We start from the raw sequence: 11742 nt of genomic DNA, 5'->3' as shown, positions 1-11742 counted from the left end.
ACAGAGTGAAGTAAGTCAGAATGAGAAAAACAAATATCACATATTAACGCATATATGTGGAATCTAGAAAAATGGTACAGATGAACCGGTTTGCAATGCAGAAATAGAGACACAGATGTAGGAAACAAACATATGGACACCAAGGAGGGAAAGCAAGGGTGGTGATGGTGGTGGTGGTGGGATGAATTGGGAGACTGGGATTGACATATATACACTAATATGTATAAAACAGATAACATAAGAACCTGCGGTATAAACAAATAAAATAAAATAAAATTCAAAAAATATATATATATGTTCCAGAGGCCAGGGTTTTTTATCTTTTATGGTTTCTTTGTACTGTATCTGTGGTGTGTAGAACAATGCTGGCACAAAACAGATGTTCAATAACTATTTATTGAATGAATAAAGTTACATATTTTTCAGCCTGGCCTCCCTACTCTGCTAGAAATTTCTAAAGAGCAGTGCCAGGTATACAGTTGTTGCTTGATATATGACTGGTAGGCTGATCTGGGGAAAAAAAGGCCGCTCAGCTGAGTCATGGCACAGAAGACAAAAGCAAGAACCAAGGGTCCTTGAAGTGGACCCTGTGTCTCCTCCCCTCTGCTGTCCAGGCTCCTCTCACCCCATCTCCAGCAAAGCTACCCATCAGCCCAACAGCAGTGGGTACTTCAGAGGAAGGTACATTTCCTTTCCTTCCTATCGATTTTTATTCTCCCAGTGAGAAGACAAATCTGTTTCCCCTCCACCAGAAAGCCTCGAGCCATGGCTACTGACATTATAGTAATTAAATCCCTGCTGCTAGGAGGGTTCAGGAGCCGAACAGGCCTCATGCCAAGGGCTGGCCTGCAGGGAGGGAGGCTGGCCGGGAGGGTCTGTCTCAGCCATCTCCTGATAGTGAGAAAATCCACTTAGCCACAATGCCTTCATGGGTTTTCACTCCTGGGTAGGAAGATAAAACCTCTCCAGCTGGACTTCCCTGGTGGTGCAGCAGTTGAGAGTCTGCCTGCCAATGCAGGGTACACGGGTTTGAGCCCTGGTCTGGGAGGATCCCACATGCTGCAGAGCAACTAAGCCACAGCTACTGAGCCTGCGCTCTAGAGCCCGCAAGCCACAACTACTGAGCCCTGTGCCACAACTACTGAAGCCCACATGCCTAAAGCCCGTGCTCCACAACAAGAGGAGCCACCTCAATGAGAAGCCCATGCACTGCAACGACGAGTAGCCTCTGCTCGCCATAACTAGAGAAAGCCTGCACCCAGCAACGAAAACCCAATGCAGCCAAAAAATAAACAAAGAAATTTATTTTAAAAAAAAAAAGAGTGAAAGAAAGCAGAGCGTTTTTAAAAAAAAAAAAAACACCTCTCCAGCCCACCGCCACCTCCACAACGCACCCACCAATCAGCCAAGCGCTCCTTCACTCCGGGCATCACAGCTTTCTTCCCCTTCACTCTTTAATTCCATCTGGTCCTCATGACCCTCATCCCTTAAAATGGCCAGTGGAGAAATTATCATCATCCTCAACCTCACTTCTCCCATTTTCCAGATGACAAAACAGAGGCCCAGAAACCAAGTTTCCTCAATCCTAGTCCAGGGCCTTTCTCCTCACCCACAATCTTTACTGGTGCTCAGCATGGGCCACAATCCATGTCACATGCTTTCCATACAGTGGTGCCTCATTTAATCCTCACAACTGCCCCAGAAGTAGGGTTAGGATTAACCCCCAAGGAAGTAGAATCAAAGCATTGAAGCAACTTACCTAAAGCCACACGTGACAGTCAGGATTCAAACCCAGCTCTGTCATGTGGAAGCCTGTTCTCCTAACGCCAGGCTACGCTGTCATATATAAGAGGCGGGGGGCAGCTGGGAGACAGATACAAGGGAAGATGAGAGAAGTGAAGGCGAGGTGAACCCGCAGGGAATAGAGGGCGGGGGAACGGGCAGAAGGAATGGGAGACTCAGCCAGGTTGGCGGGTCAAATCCAGGACACGTGTGTGGTTTTGTCTCCTATAAAACGCTCATCATACCTGTCATAACTTGGTCAACGCCTGCCTCCCTGACCAGCCTGTGAACTCCGTGTCTTGTTAAGTATTGAACCCCGAGAGCCAACCTGGCACCTGTCGACCCTCATGAGTAGTTATCCACAAAAGACCAAGGGCTTGAGAAGCAAGGGGTGGCGGGGTTCTGGGATAGACGTGGAGTGGGACCAACAGAGGAGAGGGGGGCAGGAGGCACTGGAATGCGCATGAAACGGGATGGGCCCAGGAAGACGCCTGCTGGCCAGGCCGGCAACAGATGATCCGGCCAGGAAGGAGCACAAGGTCAGCGACTCTATCTAGTCCTCTGGGCTTTGGTGACTAAGTCTGTGTTTGGAGTTTTCAGATTATACAATGAGAAAATTAACGATAAGAACAGCTGGCACTTCCCCAGCCCTTTACCATGAGCCCAGCGCTGGGTCTTGTCTCATTGGCTCCTCATGACACACATCCTCATCCCTATTCACAGATCTGGAGACTGAAGCTCACGGAAGTCAACTTTGTCATCTAGGTTGTACAGCCAAGAAGCTGCAGAGCTGGAACAAGAACACCAAAGCATGTCTGTTGACTGATCAGCTGACCCCTCCAGAGCCTGCGGGAGACCATCCTCGGCCCCAGAGCCCAGCCTTCCCTGTCAACGTACCCAGGGCTCATGGAGGTTCAACAGGCTTCTGCATCTAAGCTGAGAGCCTCCCCCTCCCTCTCCTCCCTCTCCTCCCTGCAGAGCTCAAAGCATCCACTGAGGCTCTGGTAAGGCTAGTGGGACCGTGAGGGTGGCATAAAACTAAAAGGGGTGGGGTGGGCAAGGGGGGAGAGAACAAGAACAGTTTTGGCTTGAAAGAGCCCCAAGCCAGGAGGTGATCTGCAAAATCATGTGTTCAAGCCCCAAGTCCACTACTTCCTGGCTGTGAGACCCTGGGCAAGTCACCTAACCTCTTCGATCCTTGGGTCAGTCATCTGTAAAACAAGGATTGTTGTGAGGATTAGAGGAGAAGAGGTGTGTGAAAGCACTAGTTGTAGGCCCTTCATAAATGTTCATTTTCTTCTCCTCCTCCATTTACCCCTTTTTACACTCCTAAGAGTTGCTTTGGAGTCATTTTTATGGAAGGGGAAAGAAGTATCCATTTGGTGAGAGAGGCACGTTCTGCCAAGCTGCTGAGGACAGAAGCATGAGAGATGGTCCTCCACCCAAGAGGAAACCCTCATGACTCAACCTCCATCCTGGACTTGCTCTTCACTCACATCAATTTCATTTCATTCTTGAGGGATCTTTCCATCACTGGCACACAGCGTGGACCAGTCTGGTGTCTCGTGCCAAAATGTCCTCCCACCCGGCTCCGCATCATTACTACCCCAGGAGCAGCGGAGAGCATCTTGGCAGAGCTGAACGCCCAGTCCAGCCCAGAGCAAGAGAGGCAGGGAGTCATGGGCCCAGCTCTAAGGGTTTCTACAAACCCATAGCCACCAAACTCTCAAAAGAAATAGCATGACAAAGCCTGCCACGGACCAGCGTGGACCAAAGAGCCCCCGGGGGCCAGGTCTGTGCCTAATTGAATCCCCCACCTCCACCCTCAGCAAAAGGAATTATAATCCCACTTTCCAAAACAGGGGCCACTGCTCAAGGCCATACAGCTCAATAGCACATGTCCAGGATTTGAATCCAGGTCTGTGTTGAAAGTCTGAGCTCTTTTAGGAAGAGGCAGAGAAAAACACATTTCATTGAGGAGAGAACCCTATAGCTGACTCACATCCTTAAGGGCACAGACCTTCACACTCCTGGAACCTAGACTGGGGCCTGCCACATAGCAGGTGCTCAGTGGGACTAAAACCCAGAATTCCTGGATTCTAGCTGCACCCTTGCCACTCACAATGCTGAGTGGCCTTGGACAAGTCACATAACTTCTCTGGGTCTTGGGATCCTGTAAAGAGGAAGATGGTCTCTGCCCTGCCTTCCTCATTGAGGTGGGAGGCCTGTACAGGGGCCATGTCCCCCAGGCTGGCACACCTGGTGGGCCCATGGAGCTTGGCCATTCAGGGAGGTATGGTACCACACCAGGCCAGATATGCCAGCAGCTGCCCCTGGGGGAGGCCTCCCCTGGGTCAACCCACCAATGCCATCCAGCTCTGAGCCCCTCCAAAGGCAGCAGCCCGACCCACAGCAACATGCCCTGCCCAAGCCCTCATCCTAGAGGAAGGTGACGTCACCCATGTCTGTGGCTCCGGGCATTCCCACATGTGGGAGCTATTCGGGGACTGACTGAGCAAGCCAACATCCTACCCGATGGAAGCCAGAAGAGAGAGAAAATGGCTAAGCCCCAATTTGTTAAAATCAGAAATCTTCTTAAAAGGGAGAAAAGGCTGTGCAAAAATCCCTGCTGGTGGAACCTTGCGAGGATGCAGGCAGGTGCCAACTCAGGCAAAGGCGCTAAGAAGAACTGCCATTTGTTGGCAGCCTGGGATGTGCCAGCCACTGGGCTGGCCACTTACCCAACCATTATCACGTTTAGTACTCACCAGGCTGGTGAATGCCACCCTCTCCATTTACAGATGGGGAAACTGAGGCTCAGAGACTTTGAGTCACTGGCCTTATGGTCACCCAGCAGCACGGGGCTGGGCCAGAATTAGCCCCCAGCGCAGTCTCTTCCCCACTCCCCACGGTCAGCCAGCACATCACCTGTCTCCTCCCCCTCCCTGTCTGTGGGATGGTCCTGGCCAAGACCCCCAGCTTGCTGGGCTTCTCCATTTATCAGCTCAAGCTAAACATCAACGATTCTGAAGATGCTGGCTGGCAGGCCTGGTGCCCATGAGCTCTGAGGGGCAGGTACCAGCCCATTCAGCCCCCATGGGAGCATCCTGTAAGACAGCTTTTCTGTTCATTTGACACTGAGCACAATGCCTGTCCTTTAAGAAAAATGCCCAACAAGCTGACTCAAAAATAACAGATGCCAATTTGCATATTATTTCACACATCATTTGCATGTTGTTCATTTAGTGTTATCACGGCTCTGCTCAGAATACAACTCTGGTTACCTTACAACCAGGCCTTGGGGAAAAAAAAAATGGCCTCCACGCAGGGCGAGCCCTGATCCCCTGGTACATCCCTCCCCAACCCAGCTGCTCTTTATGCTCCTTGGCGCCTGGTTGGGAGAGTTAACACCTGCCAGCGCAGAAAGGATAGGGAGAACCTTGATTCACGAGCCCTCACAACCTTCTGAATTCAAGACGGTACCCCATCGCAAGTCTTGAAGGAAAAATTATGTTCTCTTGAAGACATGTCAGGAAAGCCTTAGCAGTCTTTGCTTGCCCAGTTCTGTCCCAGGAAGGCCTCCCGGCTGGCCCTCCCGCTGTCATCCGTGCTCTCAGCCTCATTCTGCCTGGTCATCGTGTGTCCCCCTGACCTTCCTCCGGGCCTCCTGGCCTGGCTCCCTGGGCTTATTTTTGTCTTCTCTCCACCTGTCCGATTTGCAGGTCCACACCCAACGAGCTGTGCCCAGGCCACAGATTGCTGACGCTGAGTGTAGAATAACTGGGTCCCATGAGGTAAGAAGGCTCCAGAAGCCCAGGCCAGGCCACCACTGCAGCCCCACCTTCCAGGGAGCAGTCTGCTTCCCTCTTACTTGTGCAGACACACCCACAGGGACCCAGGCAGAAACAGGACCGAAGGTAAAGCCATTTGATTTTAGGAGAAAGGGGGCATGTTCCACACGTGTTCGCCTCTTCCAGAGCCCCTTTCTACAGCCACCTGTGTGGAGGGTGACACATGCAGCCGCGCCCTCCATGGCTCTCTGGGGGACTCAGGGCTAACAGCATCATCTTCTAAGCACTGCTCTCACAAAAGCAACAGCTGATGGGCTCAGTGTGTGCCCAGCTCTGCCCTGGGTGCTATGCTGTAGGCAGGGGCTGTGATTCGCTCTGAACATCTGAGAAACAGGCTCCAGGTTCAGGAAACTCCCTGAGGACCCCCCCTTAGGATGCTGCCGAGTCTGGATGCGAACCCAGAGCCCACGGCTGCAACTGCCATGCCAGGCCACCTCTGCCAATCAGTATTGCCTCTGAGAAAAGAAGAGCAGCAGGTCTTCAGGGTCTGAGGGTGCAGAACTCTAGGAAGAACTCTGAGCCCCTAGCAATTACAGTTATCAACTAAATATTAAATCCCAGGCTTCCCTTTCCTCCCTACCTGTCCCTGTGGATACCACATGGCGGGAACTCCAAGCTGCCCCTGCTCCATTCCCTACTCACTCTGCACCCCGTACCCTGGCTGCCAACATTCGCACTCTCAGGAAGGCCCCCTGCACGTGACCCTGCCATCTTGGTCTGTCTAACCCTTCAGGGGCCACCCCACCTCCTACAGGGAGCCTCCCAAACATCCCGAATGACTGCCTGCTTCCTCAGAGCTCCCAACACCACTGCAGCCCAGCCTGGATGGACGGTGCCTGGGTGCAGGCCCGACGCCCCTTGAGAACAGGAGTTGGAGGACCGTGGCTTGCTGTCTTGGTGATGGAACAGCAACAAATATATGTTTGATGGAATCAGAAAGCTTTGGAGCAGGAAGGGAGTCCAGCATCAGAGCCCAGCCCTCATTTTTAAACTAGAGAAACAGAGACCCAGAGAAGTGAAGGGACCTGACAAAGGCCATACAACAAGTCAGAAGCAAGAGGTGGAGGCACCTCCTGAGGGCTCCTTCAAAGCAGAGACAGGCCTTTCTTTAACATTAACTGCCGCTGACAGAGCTAAACAAAGCCTCACGCCGGGGAAGTAGGAAACTGGGACTCAAGGATGCGGAAGAAAGTTCTAGAAGCAGGGATGGAGCAGCCCTTGAAGGTTCCCTCACTCAAATCCCCAGCAGAGGTTTCTGGTGGGATTTGGAACAGAGAGACGAGCAAGGCACTGGGGACCTGAGCTCGTGTTCTAGAACCATCTCTCCTCACACGGACACGAGGAGTAGCCACTCAACCCCTCTGCAGCTCAGTTTTCTCATCTGTGAGATACTCTGACTGTAATGACTCCCAGGCCGAGGTGGGGACCCTGAGGAGAAACAAACATGGAAATACCTTGGATGTGAGATGCTGAGCCCACGCGGGTCACCCCAATAAGTAGCCCTGCAGCCAGTGCTGGAAAGGGGAGAGGAGGGCGACAGGAAGCTCACAGGAGGACCAAGAGGCCAGGGAGCCGTGCGCGGAAGTGTCCCGGCCTGCTGGCTCTCGAGGGTGGAGGGGAGCCCTTCGGGGCTGCGTGAGGAGCCCTCCCGGTCCAGGCCTTCGCAGGGAGGGGTCTAATTCCACACCTTCCACCCTCTCAGCTTTGCCAGCATCACTCTGGGGCGGTATTACCAGGCCTCCAGGTGAGGAGGCATCCCAATGACGGACAGTGGGTCTGTCCACATCTCACCCTGGACCCAGGCTGCACCCAGGGCCCCACCCCCTTGCCCTGGCCACCCCCCAGGACACTGTCTCCTCTGGGTATCTGCACTGGCATCTCCCACCCTCCATCAAGCCGCTTCCTGCCTATCTCTCGGTAAAGCTCATCCCATCCCAACATTTTGCATCAAGGCTCTCATGCCCATAAACCTTGATTTGTCTCTTAAGAATGATAAGCAATTTCTCCAGCAGCAGCAGGCAAGGAAAAAGGCCTAAACTTGGGAGTCCAATGGGCCTGGGTTCTTATTCCAGCGCCGCCACCCACTAGCAGTGTCAGCTTGGCCTCATGACTTCATCTACAAAAGGTGCCGTGACCACCCCCTACCTCCAGGACTCTCGAGGATAAAGCCGGCCCAGTGAGGCACAAATGGTCCCCTCCTCCCCCGCCCCATCACCCAGCAGCATTCGTGGCCCATGCAGTGCCAGGCCCAGAGATGAAGCAGGGTGGTCCCTGCCCCCAGCTCCCCCTCCCTCCTTGCTCTCGGAGCCCAGCTGAGCTCCTGGGGGTGGAATGACAGGGTCGGGGGAGGGGGCACCCAAAAACCCATCAGCCTCCTCCAGACTTTCCTTACCAGAAAAAAAGGCCCTAGAATTTTCCTCCCCAAAGCTCCCGAGAACAGTGTGCAGTCTTAGAATCATTATTTAAAGAGGAATAGGAAGCTTTCTTCTTTCTCTCTGTGCCTTTGGGGTTTTGAAAGAAAGAGAAGAAAAACAGCTACGAATGAATGAACGTGCTGGTCTGCCTGTCACTGAGCTGAGGAAGGCGGTGTTTCATCAATATACAGCCGCCCTCCACAACCCCTTCCTCTCTCTCTCCCTCTCTCTCCCTCTCTCTCCCTCTCTCTCTAGTACACACTCATTTTCTCCCCCAAATGTGCTTTACAAATAACTGCAACAAAACCAAACCTTTCAGTTCTGATTTTACATCTCTCTCCCAGCCTCAGCTTCACCACAGAGGTTACTCCAATTGCTTTTCATTTTGTTTTTCTTTACCTTATATTTTTTAGAGCAGATCTTTGGACCCTGGCCTCACAAATCCCCCTTCCTGCAAGCTCAATAAGGGAAATACAAGGCCATCCACCAGCTCTCTAATTAGCCTGTGTAGCCGATAAATGCCCTAGCAATGATGCCAGGGCCGGAGCAGCAGGGAGCACTGCCCATGCGGAAAGGAAGTCCGGATGTATTATGAAGTCTTTCCCCCGGGACAGTTATAAATAGTGTCATGACATGCAAAGGAGAAGCATATATAAAAGTTATCTGTCCCTTCTGTGGGTTACAAACGTTTGGCTCATTTGCAGACTGTCCACAAAGGTTATAAATAGAGTCGCCACTACCCTGGGTGGGAGAAGGGGCTCGTTTTCACGCTCCCAGAGTCTCTCTTGCCCTCCTTGGGCCAAGACGCTGGGTGTGATGATAAAATGTATGCCTGGGACCTTGGTGGCTGGCTCCCAGGCTCCTACCTCTAGCCAATCGCTTATAAAGAGTCTCCTGCCTTCTGTAACCTGGTCCTGCAGGTCATCCCACAGGGAGGCTCCATGCAGAGGAGTCTGACCTATTCCTACTTTCCCAGCATGCTTGAAACCACAGACACGAGTGCCCTGAGGCATCTGCTCCCAATCATCAGGACATCCCCCCACAGTCACCCTCCTACCCCAAAGCGGCTCCTGGGTCTGGCAGGAGGTGTAGACAATTCACCCAGCAGAGCCCCGGCTGCTGCTCTGCCCTTCTGCAGAGAAGACCTCCATGACAGGGAGGGCAGGGGAACAGAAGAGCTGGGACCGGTGAGCCCACTCAATCATTCAGGCTGGAAGCTGGGGGTGGACCTCTGTGAGGTCAGCAAAGAGATACAAGTTGGCCCTAAGGGGCCCCACTCTCTTGGAAGAGAGAATGGCCGGGAGACCGAGCTCCCCAGGGCATACAGAGAAGGCTGCCCTTTTCAGGGTGGCCTCCCACGAGGGGGCCTGAAGAAAGGAAGCCACGCATGGAGTAGACAGGGAAGCCCCAGCATATCCACTCCTCCACCCACGGCCCGAGTGACCCCAGCAACAAGGCCCCCCGGGGGAGCTGGAAGAGCGGAGGGGCAGGAAGTTGGTGGGGAGGGCAGGAGTGGGGCACAAGAGGGGCAGAGGATGGGCTCTACCTGGGCAGCGAAACTCAGACAGATTGTGAGGCCGGAGGTGGTTAAGTGGTTTGAGGTTGTGCAAAATTGGTGGAGACAGAGAACCACCCTGCTGCTGTCCCAGCATTTCCCAGCCTCCCCTGGGCTGACCCCACAGCCCGATGCCCAAGGTTCCTGAGAAATAAGGCCCACCGATGACTTGCCAGCTGGATGGAGGCACCAACTCAGGCACCAGCAGGATGGCAAGGTGGGGAGGGGGCATCCACAGAGTCCCCAGCTCTCTCTGGACTCAAGTGGAAAGAGCACAGCAGGCAGTGTAAGACCACAAAGTGGGTGTGCCTCAAACCAGCTCTGGAAGAAAATAAAGCATGCCAAGAAAGACTCCCCAAATCCTCATTCCTTAATCCTGACCAGCACTAATGTAGTAGAGACAATGCCACTAAGATTCCTCAACAGGACCTCTAGACCTGGCCTACGATGGTGGCTAAGGCCTCAAGGGTAAATCCACCCATAAGGAAAACACCTGGATGCTCATTCCGTTCGGGGATAACCCAGTAGCATCAGAAGCCACAGCCTTGGCGTGATCACAAACAGCTCTCCTCTTACCGCAGCCCATCTTCCTTCCCCATCATCACCTGAGGCTTGTAAGAGCAGAGCCAAGGACCATTCCGTCCTGATTTCTTACCTCCTCAGGCTGGCTCCCTTTTGCATTAACTGACTATGCTCAGGGGTCACGCCATTTTCCTTCTCAAGAGAGCCAGGCCTGCATGGTGAATTCCTCCCCCAGTAACAGATATCAGCCAAGGACAGGCAAACAGGAAGGCCACAGCCCCGTGGAAAAGAGCAGAGAACTTCCGAAAGCAGCAGCTCAAGCACAAGGTTAGCAGTCTTCATCATTTGGGGAAAAGAAAGTGTGTCCCTCTCCCCAGGGCCTTTGAGTGGGAACTGCCACCATCAGTGCAGAATAACCCAGTCTGGGTGGGGTGCCTGAGGCCACCCTGTCCACCCTCCTGCTTCCAGACCAGTTAGCAAAGCCAACCAGACACAGAGAGTTCTCCAGCAAAAGAGGCTGTTACCCATCCCTCCCCAGGGTCCACTGAACATCTGAGTTCCCCCAGCTGTTGATTCTTCATTCTGGGCTAAACCCTCTTGTCACAACAGAGTCCGTTTTCTCTGCAAGGCTGGAGAACAAATGTTCACCTCCCCTACAACAGACCCATGCTATAGGTGGTTTCCAGTCAGAAGACCCAGCCCCATCTCAGAACTTCTCCCCTCCGAGATACAACTTCTCGCTCTACTGACAAGTCTTAGCTCCCAAGCTATCAAGGCCCCAACTAATTCTGGAGCCAGAGTTAGATAACAGAGGAAAAAGACATCTCTTTTCCTCTCATCTTCATCATTAATAACAATAACAGTAGGCCCTGTATGGAGCGCCTTACACTAATTCACTCTCCCCACTTGACAGCTGCAGAGACAGGCTCAGAGAAGCTACATGGCTTGTCCAAGATCACACACTGGAGGTGGCAGAGCTAGGATTCAAACTTTGGTCTGCTTCTTTAAAACAATCCTATTTGCCCCCAGGAGGAGAGGGAATAGCTACCTTATCCCCTCCTGGGTCCACAGGGCCTGCCGCAGACACCCAGAAAATACTTGTTCCAATAATGACTCAGTGCCTGGATGGATAGAGGATGGAAGGGCTGGTGAGCAGGTGAGCCCTGCTCATCACAACCGATACCGACCCCAAGGTGCACAGGAGGTGGCCGCCTCACGAGCTGAGGCAGGCAGGACTTCCCGGGTTGCTGTCCCCTCCATTCTTCCATCAGCCAGAGGGTCATCAATTTAAAATTAGGCAAAGCCCACCCCTTGGATCACCTCACCCTTCCTTTGCGCCAGAGTCTGCTGTCTCCGGCTCTGGGAAAGCCCCTTTCCCTGAATACTCCATCAGGGAGGCACCTGCTCTAGCAGCAACCCTCCCGCCCCATTAAAACAAATGTGCACAGACCAATCCCATACTGGGAGCTGCCTCTAGGAAGGGCCATTCCCCTAAGAGCTCTGACCACAGGGTTCACTAAAAGAGAGGGTGCTTGTCTTGCCCCTTCTCCCCACCCCCCCAGTACTTGGGCCTTCATCAGCTTCCCCCAGCAAGGGCTCCTGGTCCCCAGGGGGTGAC

This window comes from Delphinapterus leucas, chromosome 1 (assembly GCF_059928025.1).
Source record: "Delphinapterus leucas isolate spDelLeu-1000000601 "Yukka" chromosome 1, BTC_Dleu_Yukka2, whole genome shotgun sequence".
NCBI classification, from domain to species: Eukaryota; Metazoa; Chordata; class Mammalia; order Artiodactyla; family Monodontidae; genus Delphinapterus; species Delphinapterus leucas.
This window is presented reverse-complemented; position numbering follows the sequence as displayed.